Genomic DNA, 17,823 nt, shown 5'->3' on the forward strand with positions numbered 1-17,823 from the left:
CATGGCCGTCCCCTTAATCTGCATATAGAAGCGGTCGTTAAACCTGAAGTAATTCTTCTTCAGTGTCACCTCTGCTAGTTGCAGGATGAACGAGGTGGGGACTTGATGTGGCCAGAAGGTCTGTCGGAAGAAATGACTAACGGTGCGGGTATACGACGCCACTGATATCTTGAGAAGGGATGCTGACTGTGGAGCAACTTTACTCATACATGGGACTTCGTTCATAAATTGAAATTATGGTATGATTCTATTCTGATTCCCCGCTGACCGTCTATGCCCCAAGTCACTTCCTGACTATAAGCATCAAAGAACCAGCTGTGATATTGAGCTCTCGACAATTACTTCAGCATGTTTAGTAACATCAAAAGCTACTTCAAGGAAACATAGGACGTCCTGCCCCTTGATAATTACTGAAGACGTTTTTGTGACTCTACCGCTGTTGGTGCCATTGATCCCTTGGTATCTACACTATTACGAGGAAAAAGGTCCTGATGAAGGTGGCCTAGAGCTGCCGAAACGCGCGTAGACCTGCTGCGAGGGCCAAAGACTACATCCGGTGGCCCACTCTCTAGCATTGTCATTCTGCTAATTATTAATTCAGTTCCTTTCTCCATCTTAGTATGAGGTTGAGTGTGGTATGATTGTTAGCACGTGAGTATGTTGAGAGATATGTTTGTTACCAAGGGGTAATTTTTATATATTATTCTTGTTGTATATATTTATGACTTAACTGTATTTTTCTTGATTTTTGATATGAATTGAAATATTCTTTTTGTGATTTCTGATTTTTAACAGTATTTATACGAACTGAAAAAATGAGATAAAAATAAAATTTGACATTTTTTGAATTAACTCAGTATATAACTTGTTTTTTGTCACCTGTTTGGGATATTTATAGATGTATTTGCACTATTAAATTATAAGGCCACTGTAGGAACGTCCTCACATTCTAGAGCTTGCATACAACATGAAATCAACAGGGCATATCTTCAATGTTTTGTGCAGGGGGAACTGGTTCAAGGAAAAGACTGCGATAGTCGGCCCATCGCTTCCATATTTTCAGGTGTTTCTGAGGGCAGCCTCGCGCCTTAAAAACTGGGATTTCAAGCCCGATGGAAAAGTCAAGTCCCCTCTTCCAGGCCCCAACTGAGGGTGGTGAGGTTGCCTTCCATGCCCTGGCAATGTCGTGCTTAACAAGGGTAAGCCCTTGGAATAGCAAATAGCATTTATATCTGTTCCCTCCAATTCCGTCAGTGATATGAAGCATGGTTAAGCACGGTGAATGTGGGATATCCCACACCAGGACCTCGGAAAGGTAGGTCAGCACCCCACACCAGAATCTTGCCAGGGCGGAGCATTCCCAGACCGTGTGAAGGAAGGTGCCCTCGGCTGAATCACACCGGAGACAAGAGGGGGAAGCGATCTTCCCTGCGTGCCAGAGCTGGTATCGGGTAAAGTATGCCCTATGGAGGTATTTGATTGTATGAGTCGAAGACTTGCTGCTATGGCCGTGCGGGTATTCCACAGTCTCCACCCAGTCATTTTCATCGAGGGGATCCAAGTCACTCTGCTAAGCCTCCCTTGTCCTATGAAAAGTATTATGATTAGGAATGACCAGGGTGCGATATAGCGCTGTGATTTGATGAGCGCCCATCTCGCCAATGAACACCTTGGCTTCAATAGGGCTAAAGTCGGGAATTGTATCTTGTCATGTGAGATAGGGGGAAAAGGCATGGTGAAATGTAAGGTATTTGTAGAATTGGGAACAGGGCATTTAAAAGTCAGCCTGCAATTGTTGAAATGACTTGAGAGTCTGACCCCTAAGGAAATCTCCGACCATAGATATTCCGATAGTATACCAGCCTGTGAACCCCGGAAGCTTGAGTAGCTGCGGCAGGAGACCATTGTGCCAAAGAGGAGTATCTTTGGTAAGTTTACCCTACCAACCGATCTTACGCAAAGCCTCTCACCAGATCTCAAAGACAGTTCTGGTTGCGGGCGGCAACACGCCGAGCGCTGCATTGGAGTAGAGTAGCATGTGTAATGATTTGGGGTCCATCAGCCATCGCTCGAGTGCATATGCAGTATCCCATCAGTTCCCATACCACCAGTCATTGAGGACCAGGAGGTGGGAGGCCGCATGATGCAGTTGGACATCCGAGGTCGCAATGCCCCAGTCGTAGGTGGACTGAAAACAGGTTCATAGGGCGTCCTGCGCGGGTCCCTCCGCCCAAAGGAAATGTCTAAGAGCTGAATTCAACTGTCGGGACCATGTGTGGGGTAAGGGATAGGGGTAATTCTGAAACTGGTAGAGAAAGTATGGTAGCGAAACTGTTTTCAAAATGGCCGACCTGCCAAGAAGCATCAAGGGCATAGATGACCATGTGTTCACCTGCTGCTTAATTCAAGGCAGCAGGGTAGCTACATTTTTTGACCAGGAGTGCGGTTGGGATGCACGAGCACAAAAAAATAGGTCCAACTGAGGGAATCAAACGCCTTGGCCATGTCGGCAAGAAGAAGCGCTGCTGGATCATCTAACTGGTCCACGGAGGAAAACGCGTTGTGTACCAGACGGATGTTATGCCTGATTGGGCATAAAACCCACCTGATCCGGATGTGCAAGCGTAGAATTATGCGGAAGAATGGGATTGGCAATGATTTTGGCTAGGAGCTTGGCCTCAACGTTAAGGAGGGAAATTGGTCTATAAGAATCATGGAGCACAGGGGGTGGGCGGGCTTTATGAAGGCCCCTATCTTGGCATGGCACCAGTCATCCGGGAGGCGTCCCTCGTCGACCGTCACCTGAAGGGTCGCTAGGTAGTGCAGGGACACGTGGGATGAGTATTTCTAAAGCAATTGTATTAAATAAGAAATAATTTTTTTTTTTTTTGTTTTATGGTATGTTAGGATTTTAGTAGAGTGTCTGGTTACTTCAATCGGAGTGTCCCCACGCTAGAATCTCTCACAGAAAGCCTCATGACCCTGCCTTAAACTTACTGTCAGTTTTGCCTGAAGAACCAGGTTTTAAATTCTTTTTTGGAACAGGATCTCGGAAGGCTCCAGTCTGAGGTCCAGAGGTGTGGAGTTCTAAAGTTTAGCAGCCAGAAGTCTGAAGCAGCTGCCCCCAGGCAAATTGACCCTGGGGATCACCGTCAGCGCAGTGCCTGAGGATCTGAGGTGCTTTTTGGATAGGTGTGATTTGAACAATGAGAAGAGGTATGGGGTCCTTTCTGATAGAAGATTCTGTGACAGAAGCAGAGTGCTTTAAAGTATTTTCTATCCTTAATGGGAAGCCAATTAAATACCCATCAAATTGTATATACATGTTAATAGTTGGAAATAGTGGTTTATGATAATAATATTTTTTCAATTTTAATTTTACTAAAGTTTGATAATGTGTATTGTACAATTTTTAAATATAATATTCTAAACTAAAAGTTGTACTTAGAATTAAATGTAAAAAAAAAATGGTTTTAGTTTTTAATTTTTTTAGCTTCCTTGTGTTGGTTTAGATTGGAGTGGGAATAGTAAATATCACCCATTTAGTGTCCAACATCTTTTCTGAGAAGGTTAAGATTGGAGTGGTAATAGTAAATGTCACCCCTTTAGTGTCCAACACCTTCCCCAGTTGTGTTGGTTTAGATTGGAGTGGGAATAGTAAATATCACCCATTTAGTGTCCAACATCTTTTCTGAGAAGGTTAAGATTGGAGTGGTAATAGTAAATGTCACCCCTTTAGTGTCCAACACCTTCCCCAATATGTTTAGACTGAAGTGAAAATAGTAAATGTACCCATTTAGTGTCCCACATCTTCCCCAAGTTTATTTAGATTGGAGTAGGAATGGTATGTCACCCCTTTAGTGTCTCATACTTTCTATAAGTTGGTTAAGGCTGGAGTGGTAATAGCAAGCTTCACCTCTTTAGTGCCCCCCACCTTCCCCAATATGGTTAGATTGGAGAGGGAATAGTATATGTCACCCTTTAGTGTCCAACCTGTTCACCAAGTTGGTTTAGATTAGAGTGGGAATAGTAAATGTCACCCCTTTAGTGTCAACACCTTCTCCAAAATAGTTTAGACTGGGGTGAGAATAGTATGTCACCCCTTTAATGATCAACATCTTCTCTAATATGGCCTAGGCCAGAGTGGGAACAGTAAATGTTACCCCTTTAGTGTCCAACGTCTTCTATGAGTTGGTTAAGAAGGAGTGGGCATAGCAAATATCAACCCTTTAGAGTGCAACACCTTCCCAATATAGTCGGCTCTAGTGGGAATAATAAGTGACACCCCTTTACTGTTCAACACCTTCCCCAATATGGTTACATTGGACTGGGAATAATAAATGCCACACCCTTACTTATTTTATTTATACAATTTGTAAAGCGTGCAAATACCCGTGGGTGCCTAAGCGCTAAGGACAGCAAGCAAGAACTGGAGACTATAGATTATTGGCTAAATAGCTATGTTTTTGTCATTTTTCTGAAGGCCAGTAGAGTCGTACTAGCTTTGATGTGGATTGGAAGGGAATTCCACAGCTTGGCCGTGGCGACAGTAAATCGCTTGTTACCCCACGAGGCAGTCTTTGTGCGGGGAATTCTTAACAGGTTTGCTGTGGATGAGCGTAGATCCCGGTTAGGGATGTAGGCACCCAGGGCCTCTTTCAGGAACAATGGTCCGGAGTTGCGTGAAGCTTTATATGCAATGCAAAGGGCCTTGAACTTAATGCATTTATTTTACTGGAAGCCAGTGATACTGTCGGAGTATGTGTGGAATGGATTTGTACTTGGGGGTTCCTAATAAGATTCTGACCTCTGATTTCTGAACCAGTTGTAGTTTGTTGAGGGTTTTGCTCTGTGCATTTATGAAGAGACCATTGCAATAATCAATAGTAGACATGACTTAGGTGCTTACAAGGGTCTTTCCAGCACTGAGTGGTAGAAAAGGTAAACGTTTTTTATCATTCTTAATTTATGGAATGAGGATAAGACCACAGGGTTAACATGAGTTACAAAAGACAGCTTGTCGTCAAATATGACGCCCAAGTTTCAGACCTTAGATACCGGAAGTGGAGGGGGTCCCAATACGGACAGCCACCAGGAGGAGGACCAGCTTGGCAGCAGTTTGTCAAATATCATTACCTCTGTTTTCTCAGAGTTAAGTTTTAGGCAATTATTGGCCATCCATGTGTTGATGGCCAACATGCTTTTCTGGAAATTGGCTGCTACTGCCCCTCCATCATTATGCACCGCAAGCACCAATTGGGTGTCATCAGTGTAAGACGTAAGACCCATCCTTAACCGAATTGCTTGTTGTCCAGGAGGTGGTGGTCTTCGATGTATTTAGATAGGGAATTCATGACCTTTTCGAAGATTTTTGCTGGAAATGGAAGGTTGGCTATAGTCTATAATTCTTGGAGTCGGTAGGGTCAAGATTGTGTTTTTTTAGCAGAGGTTTGTTGATGGCCTTTTTCCAAATCCGCAGAAATATGCCTGTCATATACATCACTTTACAGATGTTGGGGAGGCTAGGAGCTATAAGATCAGAGATGGGTTTTAGCAGGTGGGCAGGGGTCAGTGGCAGATTCTGATTTGACGATGGAGATTAGGTTTGTAATCTGCTCCGGTGATATGCTATCAAATTCTGAGAAGGGAGGAGAGGGTTCAAGGGTGCCATAATTCGAGAGCTGACCATCTATCTTGGGTTGAGAGGAGAAGTTGGTATAGATGTCATTGACCTTTTCAAAGAAGTAGCTGGCAAATGAGTCACATAGAGTCTGAGAAGGGGCTGTGGTGAGGTTCGATGTTTGCCCTTATAGTTTGGCTACAACTTGATATAATCGTTTGTTAGAGTCTTGCGCAGATTCTATCTGTTCAATGAAGTATTTACTTTTCTCCTGCATAATGAGCAGTTTATATTTAGTGAGTGCGTCTTTATAGCGGATTTTATCATTATTATTGTAATCTTTCCACCTATGTCTCTCAAGGTTTCAACATAATTGCTTCTGTAATCTTAGGGCCTCTGAGAAACAGGGAGCAGAATGGGTGCGTTGATTTTTGGAGGCTTTTTTTAATGGGACCAGGAAATTAAATGCATTGTGAAGACATTTTGAGTAATTTGATGAGACAAGGTTAGGGTCTGGTGATGTATCCAACACCTTCATCAAGTTGGTTTAGATTGGAGATGGAATAGTAAATATCACCCCTTTAGTGCCCAACAGTTTCCCAAGTTGGTTTAAAGTCAAGTGGGATTAGTGAATGTCATTCATTTGGTGACTAACACCTTCTATGAGTAGTTTTAGATTGGAGGGGGAATAGTAAATGTCATTTATGTTTCATTTATGTAGCATAATTTAGAGTTGGTTTAAATAAATGTCAATTTATTTATTTTCATATCTTACAATATGTTTTTGTTTGTGTAGTAATATTTATAACTAATGATAATGTTTTGGTGTATTTATTGTGTGTTAATCAAGTGTATGATTTTGTTGATTTGAATTTTTCTTTTTTTGTTGGTGTTATATAATTTAATTCAATTAATGATGGTATAAATAAGTGTAGGGCTTATTGGAAGTAAATGCTTTATGTTAACATCTATACTTTAATCTTTATTTTGTGCACATTTTAGTGATTATGATGATAAATTGGTAGTCGCTATTGTGGTAATCGATATTTGTGACATGTTATGTGTTTATTTATATATGACAATATTTTTGTTTCAGATATATTTGTTATCAATATTTGTAAAAATGTGTGTTTTTAGCATTTATATTTTTGTGTGCTCGATATGAGAGATTTTGGGACTGAAGACAAATGGGCGCCCATTCATGGTGGATGCGCTCATATTAATAGTGAGGCATTCGCGTGCATACAACATCACGCTGTAGCTGGGTTTTGTTTTTTATTGTGATGCTGTATAGCACTGGCAACACACATTTTGTTGCCATTTCTCTTCTGCATCGGCAACAAACAGTAACATAGCCAAAACATCATCTAACATTTTTCAACACAAGAACTAATGGATTTGCCACTGCTTATTTTTTGTTCAAATGTGGCTAGCAAAGCTGATGACTTTCTCAAGAGTGGAAATAAAGATTGAGTGGTCGCCCAAGAAACAGAAAAAAAGGCAACAACAGACTTTGGGGCAGATTTTTCAAGACTTTATGTCACTGCAAAGTCAGGAAATGTGACAAAAAGCAGCGCAAAGTCTTAAAATGGTATTTACTTTCCACCTCAAAACTTTTTTACATTGGAAAGTGCCACTCTTCAGCACAAACAGTGCTTTGCACTGCTCGGCACCACCTTCCAAGAAGGGGGCATCACATGGTTGGTATTCAGTGATTCCAACCCAAGCAGCCATTTATTTGAAGCAAAGCCCTATCTACTAAAATTGTCAGATTGGGTTTAGGATAAAAAAAATAATGCATCCTTGAGGCAGGTGCAAAGCTTGAGAAATATATTTATTTCTCTAAACCTTCCACACTTTTCATGCTTGCTGCACTGAGCAGCACATATCTAATGAGTGACATATTCTAAACATTGCCTAGACATAGATATTTGTACTGGAAGCGAATACTTCCAGCAGAAACACTGACATTGTGTAAATTATGTAGCAAGAAAAGGCAAACCATGTGGTGTAATGCAGCACATTTTGTAACAGTATTACTTCATTATTTTTTCATTTTTACACTGTCTGGGGATTGGCTGCACATCATGTACCAGTTTAATACCCAAATATAGCAATCAACAACAGACTGGTGACCAGTCAACCTTTGCAAAGAGCTTTCCACAGCGCTGCTACATGTGTTGCTGCATTTTTAGTAACTTTTGAACCATTTGAGCTAGAAACTATTTTTTTGGGTAAAAATATGCAGATTATGCAGCAGGAAATGGATTATGTGGCAAATGCAGAAAATCTATATTAATGTGAAAAATGCCACAGCTTCAAAATCGCTTTATTCCATTGACTCTGACTTTAACGCCTATGCTGTCCATCACACACACACCTTTTCGCCATGGTGCAAAGGTGTGTGCATGGTGCTAGGCAGTCTGTTCGTGCACAAGCACATAAGAAGAGATCCTTCAGCAGGTCATATTTAGTAAATATGGCTCAGTTATGCTTTCTCTGCCTTGAGCAATGCAGTTTAGTAAAATTTGGTTGCTGCGCTGTGTTAATGAGCCATTCATTTTTGGCTGCACTGTCGTGGAACATACGTACTCATACTCGCAGGCATATTTTGTAAGAAAGCATCCTACACTTGATGGTTGTCAATTTCATTTGCACGATTTTTTGTAAGTAAAACAGCAACACCGATTATTCAGTTCTAATAATAATAGTGAAAGAACATTATTATATAATTTTAGGGGGGAGGGGCAACGTAATTATTTTATATAAGATGGGGGAAGCGTGAAGAAAGTTTGAAGACCGCTGATAGAAAAGGACTAAATTATTACAGCAATTTTGCAACAGCGTTATAGGCAGACAAAATAGTTATAATACAATTTGATCGTGCTGCGTTAAAGCTGAGATTGAGTCAGGAATGCATTAATTGAAACCTCTGTTCTGTGGCTTTAAAGGCGATCTTCTTTCTTTTCTTTTTATGATTCTTTTTCTTTGATTATTGCTCTCCGCGTTCTTCCTTTATTATTTTATTGTTTGTTTCTATTCCTTTGCTTGTGTTAGGTTTTTGGTTGCCTTTTCTTCAAAAATGTTTTCCTTATTTTGGCTTTTTTCTCTTCGTCTTATATTCTACTTATTTATTATTGTGTTCTTTCTTGCCCCTTTTTGCTTCTTTCATAATTTCTTTTTATTTGTTGCGTTAATTGGATATTTCTTCCTCTTTATTGGCTCATTCTTCCTATGTATCAGCGCCGGGACACTCTTTGGAGTAGCCATTCTGCGCTATATAAATAAATACGTTTCATTCCTTCATTCATTAATTCATTCACTCATGCATTCCAAATGTTCTTGTTTTCTTTTCTCTTTCTCTGTTTGTTTCTTTTTCTGTCTGTATATGGTGCTCTCCAGGGCTGCATTTGAGCGTTTTTATGCGCTTTAAGCATCTAACATCTTATACATTATTAGAGACATATTTTAGTGCGATGTGATGAATAGACCTATTCATTTTATGCACAAAGGGCCAAAAATGGTTCTGCTTTGCACTAAAGCTTTACCGATAAATGCTCTTATGTAAAAGGAGGCAACTGTAAAAAAATAATTGCGTCAGGATTCCTAGGCGAATTTATCAATACAGGGGTTTTATAAATAATTAATACAGGCCATTTAGGCAAACGCGCTGTTCCCAGAGTGCTCGTATTAACAGCAAAAAGCAAAGACAATATTATCCTCCAATCTATTTTTTTCTAAATGTTAAATATTTATCTATAACAAAAAGGAAAAAAGAACCGCCTGCTGATATTGCTTCCTCGTGCGACAGGCCCCACGAGCCTTGTTCATTTTGACAGAGCCTCAACTGGGGCGGCCTCGCTATGGGAAAAGAAAGGAGAGGTCGAAGGCAGCTTGACAGGTTGGCACATCGTGTGACAAGAAACAGCCCTTTAACAAAAGCGCATGCAAACCAGTACTCCCAGGGCTGCGACGTTGCTCGCTTTGATCACGCAAACGTGTGACGTACCGCAACGTAAAGTGCGCCATTTTCATTTCACAGCTCGACAGGCTCCGGTGTCAAACGGCTGTCAATGGGACCAAATTACACAGAAACTCGTCGTCTCCGCGGAGTAAGCTTAGCCAAAACAAGAGTAGCTTCCCCTTTCCTGTTCTTCGTCATTACAGTGGGAACAGTGGAAATGCGGATATGGGGTTTAAAACAGTGTACAGCTTTGACTTCAGGGTGTGAAGCTGGTGTAGATGAAAGATGGAAGAGGTTAATCGTGGTGGAAACTGCTATTAGGTGTCTTCCTTTGGAAAGTGATGACAAGCGAGGCTAGAGTAAGTTCCCCATGTCTGGCGCTTACGTATGTGTTGCAGTCAGAACCCATTAAATCCTGTGGAGGCCCCTATGCAGTCAAAATTTCGGGCACTCGCAAATTATCGCCTAAAACGTTTTTAATTTTACCAAGCAACAAATGTAATAAACCAATTTTATTACACAAAACTAAACATTAACAATTATTATTGAACAAAAAATGTTTATTTTTATTTTTAATAAACCAACTAAATTTTAAATATTCACTTTCCTCAATTTGTTTGTGGTGACATCTTTCAGGATATTTTGGAAGTCTACCTTATGCAAGATGTTGAATTCAGTGGCCATAGTGGCAAGTGAGTTCAGTTGTTCTTGCGTCATTGAAGATCAATTGCAATTTTTCAGTAGTTTTAACTCCGAAAGGGTTCTTTCACCAGTAGCATTCGTGATCATGAGACACCTATAAATTCTTAATTCTGTCATAACATTTGGGAACATTGATTGGACCATATTTAAAAAATGAGGAGTGGGGCCCATAGGCCAGTGTCTACTTGACCTATTTTGGTAATCTGGAACTGCTTATAGTAAGTCTTGTGCAAGATTTTCGATGCAGTCTGTTTGTACAAAGACAAACTAGTGTAAGGGGTTCATTTAGAGTATGCTGACAACAGACAATATTTCAGTTTCTGAAAGAAATGGTAAATACAGAGTATCAGGGGCATATCACATCCCTGCAGCGCAAGAAGAAACTCCTGTCCTTCAAACAACCCCCCCCCCCACCCAGTTTAAGGCCTATGAATATCTTTGAAGCATTAAAGTAACGGGGCCCCTCACCACATTCTTCAGAGAGGCAACTCTTCATGTGTTATACCGCTGAGGTGTACGTCTCAATTACCTCTACTAAAGCAATGCGGTATTCAATTTTTCTCAATATTTAGAGTTGCCTCCAGAAATTGGAGGATTGTCTGTTACCTTCAAATTCCAAATAATGCCTAAGAAAAGTGAAAGGCCAAATTAGATAAAATTCACTTAAAAAAATTAAAATGAAAAAAAGGTTAAATAATTAGTGGTAACGGCATGCGTGGTAAAGCAATGCGTGGTTAAGATACGGTCGTTATTCAGACCGCGTAGTTTAGGAATGCGGGGTTGCGGAACTCGTTCCGTCATACAACCCTGTTTGAGACCATGATTTTAGCTGTCAGGGTCAGGATTGTAACTGGCAGTTGACATGATTGTGGCTTTGGGATAACATGGCCTTGCCTGTTCAATGATATGGTTGGTCCTATTCGGTATTATGGTTTTGACTGCAGGGTGTTGAGGTTGTGCCCCATTCAACCTGTAACACTAGTAATTGAAACTTCCTTCGAATTATGATCTATACATCTAGTGGTAAAGTAAGTAAATACAGCATAAGTGCTTACAATGAGTTCGATTGAGTCCTGGGAGAGAATTATTTATTTTTATTTTTTTGGTTCCATGGACTTCCATTTCTTTATTTCTTTTGCTTCACTGTGACCTTGATCATCTAACTGTATAATTTAGTCGTTTATGTTGTTTGTTTAAGCCTTTGTACCTGAGCTGTTCTGTTTTCAGCAGCCACCATTAATCGAGGAATGCTTATAAGTATTGCGATTTAGAAATTCACTTGCAGCCAGCCTCAACAGTGGCTAGTTCCAATTTGAGCCAGCTACCTGCCACAATATCGAAATCCATATCTTCCTTTATGCCTGAGAGCTGGTGATTCCATTAACCCCAAGTGATTTGATTGACTTGTATTAATTGTTTGATTACTTAAAATTATGACAATTAGGATAAAAAAGGGGAGACACAATTCATCTTAAATATAAAAGAGAAAAGGCTAAAAGTATTACAAGTTAACATTAATACAAAATATTTTTAAAATGGGCAAAAACATTACTAAAATACGTTGGAGTGTAATGTCCTTATTGTTAAATATACAACCCAGCCATGACATAAAAAAAAAACGAGCAGAAGCAGCATCGGTGAGTGTCTCGGAATGGACTAGAGAACACAGAAGACCAGGTATGTTCGTAGGCGTACAAGTTATGACACTGTAACTTGCAGATCTTTTGTTGTAAGCTTTTTTGCTGTTCTAATGACAAATTTAGTAAACCGGATGTTGAGCATCGTGTTTTCAGGATTCAATGGTGCTGTGATGGCTTGCCGGCATTATTGGGCTCCTTGTCTAATCCATTCGCCTTGCAGCAAAATCCTTCTATCATTAAGAAAGGCGGGCCAAACACACACAATGTGCTCAATTGATTCTGAGTGGTGCCCGCGCCCCCTGCACTAGGTGTTGTCACATGAGCGGCGCCATGCTGGCAGGCGTTTTAGAAAAGGCCATTCGCCCATCCTCAGTTCCGTAAATCATTTCTTCCAAAAAGGTGCATAAGCCCTTGAAAAATAAGGGGGCTCTGAGCTAGGTTTGAGCTCCGCTGTTATGGTCCAGGCATGTTTTCTTTTGGACAATTGTGCCCTGTCAAAATGGAAGGACCAAAGTCGGACACCTATTTTGATGGACGGTTTTAATACCTTCTGGGGTGGGTTGGTACCCCAGTAATCCACAATGTCAAGGAGTTGCAATGAGTGTTCAAGGTAACGTCGATGTTTTTGACTGGTTTGGCCAGCTGATATTTCTTGCCACAGAATGACCTCCAGGCTGCCCTCAAGTGAGTTGTGCAATCTGTGACACAACTTTATGAATGCACCGGCTCCGAGGCCCTGATGATTCAAGAGACCAAACTCAAGCCTGATCTGGGCTGGTGATGCAGATTTCGGCAAATGCCAGACTCGTTTAAAAACTCTAGTTGTTATTGTATTCAACATTGTAAAATTGCTCCCCAACATTATCTCTTGACCATAGGTTAAATAGTTTATGACCTTAGCCTTCATAACTGTCAAAAGGGGAGATAGGCTAGGGCTTAAAAAGGGGAGATAGGCTAGGGTCGAGAAGCTGTCTTGAGAGTTTCATTAATGCTGCTTCAAGAGACAGTGCTTTTGCTTTTACCACTTCTTTCTGTTTTAGGAAGGATCCCTTACTGTCCATATAGATGCCCAAGTATTTATACGATGCCACTGTTTTGATTTTTTTCAACATTAAAAAACGACCCGCCATTCTGCTGCTTCCGTTTCCCAAAGGTGATGGTTTTTTAAAGATTTAATTCCAGGGCATTACTTGTTGTATAAGAAAGCAGTTGGTCAAGTAGTCTCTGTAAAGCAACCCTTGTATAGCTGAATATAACTAGGTCATCTGCATATAGCAGATTACTAATTCGGGATCCACCAAGTTGGGGGGAGTGGGAATTGACATTATCCAATAGGTGAGATAAATCTGAAATAAAAAGATTAAATAGGAGGGGGGCCAGCACACATCTTTGTTTGACCCCACTGGAGGTCTGTATTTTTCTTGAAACATGTGACCCCTCACCTAGATTTTTGCGGATCCAAGTATTTGAGAGAAATTGGGTTATGGACTTTAACAGGTCACAGGGGATTCCCCATTTTTGCAGTTTGTGCCATAACAGGCCCCTGGGCACCCGATCGAATGCCGCTTTAAAATCGACAAAGCAGCAGTGTACTGAAATTTTTGAAGATGCTGCTTTCTCCATGAGTACAGATAAGGCCAGTAAGTTACTAGTGGTGCCTGATTTAGCCACAAAACCAGTCTGGTTAAATGGCAAACACTGAGTTTTTAACACCCAGGACGACAGCTCTTCCAGCAATAAGCTAGCATAATATTTAGAATCTAAAAGAGCTATCGTCCTGTAATTTTTGGGATCAGCTCTCCTCCCTTCTTTAAAGATAGGGTGAATTATAGCTCCTTTCCACGACTCTGGTATGTTGTGAGTGAGCCGACAATGCAAAAATAAGGGGGCCAGGTGTTCAGACCAAAGCTTAGGGTCAGCTTTAAATAGGGCCTGCGGAAGCCCATTAGGACCTTGAGCCCCGTCTCACCAGGCATTGCTGATGGAACAAGCGATATTTTGTCTCAGGCCTTCCTGGGCCGTCAGGGACTTTGGAAGCGATTGTCTTGCTGGTTCACACTTTCCATAGTGTTGGTAACTAAAGCAGAGGTGACATGTTTATTATGCGTGATTAGTGTACTATTACTCGTTGTTTCCAGTGATCCCGGCATGGAATCCCGTAATGAATGGATGTTCAATTGATCCCTCCGTTGTTATGGTCTTTAAAGTACTCTGTTAAAAAAGGGGCCCTTTCAGCTTCACTTATGTTTGCACTGCATTGCCTGCTTACACCCAGTATCCTCCTATTCACAAGTGACCCAAAAAACTTTGGGTTGGAGTTTTTACTGGCATGTACTAAGTTCAACCAGAACTGGCCAACTGCTCTTTGTTTGTCACTATTGATGGATATCCTAAATGCTTTTTGAGCTGTGTTGTAAAATGCATGAACATCTCAAAGGCATTTCCTAGCGTGGCGTAGAGCAGAGTTGCGTTGAGTCCTTAGTTTTTTGTCTCAGTTGTGATGCGTATTTGATTAAGTATTGGTGAATTACGTACGGAGGACGGGAATTGGCTGAGTAATTGTTGAACGAGAGAATCCCAAACATTGGTTGGAACGACTTCCGCTGTGCAGCATTCTCCTAGGAGAACTCTACATTTATCCATGATTGAGGGGATTAAATGATCAGTCCATTTCAATCTTTTAAGATTCTCTGTACATGTGCCAGTTGCAATGTGGCCTACTGCCGAGTGATGGGCGACGTTGAAGAATATACTTATTATTTGAGGGGGATGATCGCTAGCACCAGGTGATGCAACCTAGAAATTCTCTATCAGGAGAAGCATTTCAGTATTGCTTAGTGTAAAGTATAGAAATGAGTGGATATGACCATTTGATAGTGTCCAAGCTGGTGGCCAGTCCGTAGGAAAACGCCCGTTCAATACAATGTAAACCATGCTGTTAAGTTGTAAGACTACGTATTCACCCAATTTACTCAACCTGTTACCTGCAAGTTTGGATTGAAGCGCTAGATGCGATGGGGCGGCTGGAAGTATATAGTTATCTTCCTCTGAGGTGCTTAAAAAGAGATTTGTATTAAAGTCTCCAGAGATTAAGCAGGGGACAGCACCATGTTCACTTCTCAAGTTGGACGTGAATTCAATCAGGCGATCAAATTTTGCCTTTTTCTTGCTGGAGTGAGGTGAGACATAAATGTTAAGCAGAAGCAATTGTCTAATCGGGTTTGAACTTCTGACTCTGATACCGGTAATCAAATCTTCGTTGAAATCTAGCACGTTGATATTTAAAGATAGTTTACAGGAGACATAGATCGAGAGGCCACCTTGAGGTCGGCCATACTTGTGCACTCTTGTTGCTGATGACCTAAATTCAAGATAGCCTTCTATTGGAGTACTTGTTGTAGACCAAGTTTCCTGAAAAAGTAAGATGTTATATCTTTTCAGGAATTCAAGAATGTCAGGAGATTCAAGTTTTGTGGCAAGGCCATTAATGGTCCAGGAGCATATTGTCAGACTAGGATGAATACTATTTCAATCTTTAAGACCTCGGGACAAGGCCGCTGGCAGCCAGGCCCAGTCGGGCCTTACAGTGGATTAACCCTCTGTGGCTGGCTCCTCGAGATCTGCTGGGGAGCTACTTCGAGATGATCTTAGTATCGAAAACAGTGGGTTTCCTGATTGAGTGAAAGGGGCCAGAGCGATTGCTAAACTTGTGGGGTACCGGAGATCGCTGGGTGTTACTAATTTAATGCCTCAGCTATTTAATTGATCTGTCTGCGATTGTACCAGGACCTTTATTGCCTTGGGAGCCAGAGTTATCAGAGTTGTTTTGGTTGATTGATTGCTGTTACTGTGTTTAAATTCAATTGATATTATGTTGTTGGATCCCAAATTACTTAATTCTGGTATTAATTTAAAAAGTCTGAGGATGTTCCCACGGTGTAAGATGGTGTGTGGGCCTTGGGAAATATACTCTGGTACTAACAACAATTTGGTCTGAGGGCTGTCAATAGACACGTTTTTCTCTGTAGGAGCGGTGGAAAACTCTGTCGGCTTTGAAGTATAGTCTGATCTTGATTGATTTGTAAATGTTCGTTGCAGAGGAGCTGCATGATCGCTGATGGGAATTAGGGTCCCTTTATTAAAAATAGTTTTGCGCTTGATCACAGGGTCCGGTACCGTGGTTGGTGTCAATGGAGACCTTGCCTCGATGCCATTGCTTGAATTACCTATGGGGTGTTCTAGACCCACCACATTCTTACCTGGTCTCGGCTTGCATGCTGGTGTCAGGATAAATGGACTAGTTGCCCGTGCTGACCACTTGATGATTTGCAGCTGGGGATCGTGCCTGATCTACTTCATACTCCTTGTTTGACTGAGGTTGACCGTTCTTTGACGTTGTTTAGGGAGTAGACTTAAGTGCTGGAATTGGCTCGGACCGAATATGTGATTCTAGTTGTAAATTACTTGTTGGTAGTACTTTTTGATGTGAGGTTAGTTGATGAGCCAGAGACTGACTACTGGTGATACTAGTTGTACTTGTCGAACCTGGTGATGAGATGTTTTTTTTTTTTTAAAGTAGTTGCTAATTGTATTTCGAGCTTCAGCTACTTGTCTGTAACGTTTTTTCTGAAGTCTTTTTTTCCCGTTTGCTCATCCTGTGAACTTGCACAGTATTAGCTTTTGTACCGGCGGGCGTGCCGGTACATTCAGGCGCCCAGTTGCCTATTGAAGATGTTCTCTTTTGCGCAATAGTCTTAGCTGGCCTTGAAGTGTTCAAATCCACATTAGCTAGTGAATGTTGGCGGAGTAAGGTGCTCTTTGTGTTGGCATTTTGAGTTTCGAGTATAGGATTACCAGCTTCGGAGACTATTTGCTTGACTGACATCAGACATTCCGGTGGGGCTTTGTTGCTGACAAGCCCTTGATTCCTGTTGTTTGACTTCTGAGCATCTAAGTTGGTTACATCAGATGAACGGTGGGCCTGTTGTAGAATGCAGGTCTGCCCTGATACCAGACGTTTCTTGACTTCAGTTAAGACTGACGAGAGAAATTCAGGTAAAGTAGAAAGGCTGTCGATTATTGGAGAGCAGCAGCATACTGCTTGTGCTAAATGTGCTTTAGATTGTGCTTTTATAATCACTGTGTTGAGACCCTCTAGTTCTTGATTGATCCCAGTGGTGTACACGGCAAGTGTGTTTAAGAGATCAACCTGCAAATCCAGTTAATCAGAATGCTAATTTAACGCTGAGACTGTTGATTGGAGGGTTTGCAAAAGTTGAGACCAAAGTACGCTCTCATTATTCGAACAGTGACTCACAAGAACTGGTGACTTATTATGATCAACATTGAAAAAAGATAGATCATGTGAAATATTGATGTTATGGCCGCCATCTGGTGAGACTGTATGGTTACACTGGTGGAATGGGTTTGATATGGTTTTTGCGGGCGACAATTGGACCTTGCATGGAGATGTCCCTATCTGTTGTTCGATTTGAGCGATTAATGCTGGTTTGCTCCCTGCCGGGTCTTCCATGGTGATTTGTAAATTAGGTGTTAAAGTCGCGGCAAGCTTGGGTTGGTGAAGGGCTCGACGCCCTCCCTTGAAGCGGTATTTAGAAGCAGGACATGCGCTGTCGCTACATTGACTGGTAGCAGGTCATGGGGGAACTCATCAGATCCCTGTGATGGTGAACAGCACTCAGTGACATTTTGAACAAGATGTTCATCGTTTGTTAGGGCGCTCGGTGGAGGTGGGCTGTTGCCTAGCCTACTGCAGCCATCATGAATCATGACCTCGACTCGTGTTAGATTCCGGTCTGATGACTGGCAGGCCTGGATGGTATCCAACTTTGCGCTATGTGAGATTAACCCTGGCTTTTTTATCACAACAGCGTTTT

At 41.5% G+C, this 17,823-nt stretch overlaps 1 long non-coding RNA gene across 2 annotated transcripts in view; it reads left to right on the top strand.

Moving 5' to 3' along the window:
• The first annotated feature begins 9,661 nt into the window (after window positions 1–9,661).
• Window positions 9,662–17,823, top strand: part of LOC144774846 (uncharacterized) — a 247,098-nt gene continuing 238,936 nt past the window's right edge. The window contains exon 1 of one of the 2 annotated variants that reach the window (XR_013600534.1): window positions 9,662–9,732. This is a non-coding gene — a long non-coding RNA (uncharacterized LOC144774846). Of the gene's footprint in view, window positions 9,944–17,823 lie in introns of both variants that reach the window. The other variant, XR_013600533.1, reaches the window with a different exon arrangement.

This window comes from Lissotriton helveticus, chromosome 1_1 (assembly GCF_964261635.1).
Source record: "Lissotriton helveticus chromosome 1_1, aLisHel1.1, whole genome shotgun sequence".
In the NCBI taxonomy this organism is placed as follows: domain Eukaryota; kingdom Metazoa; phylum Chordata; class Amphibia; order Caudata; family Salamandridae; genus Lissotriton; species Lissotriton helveticus.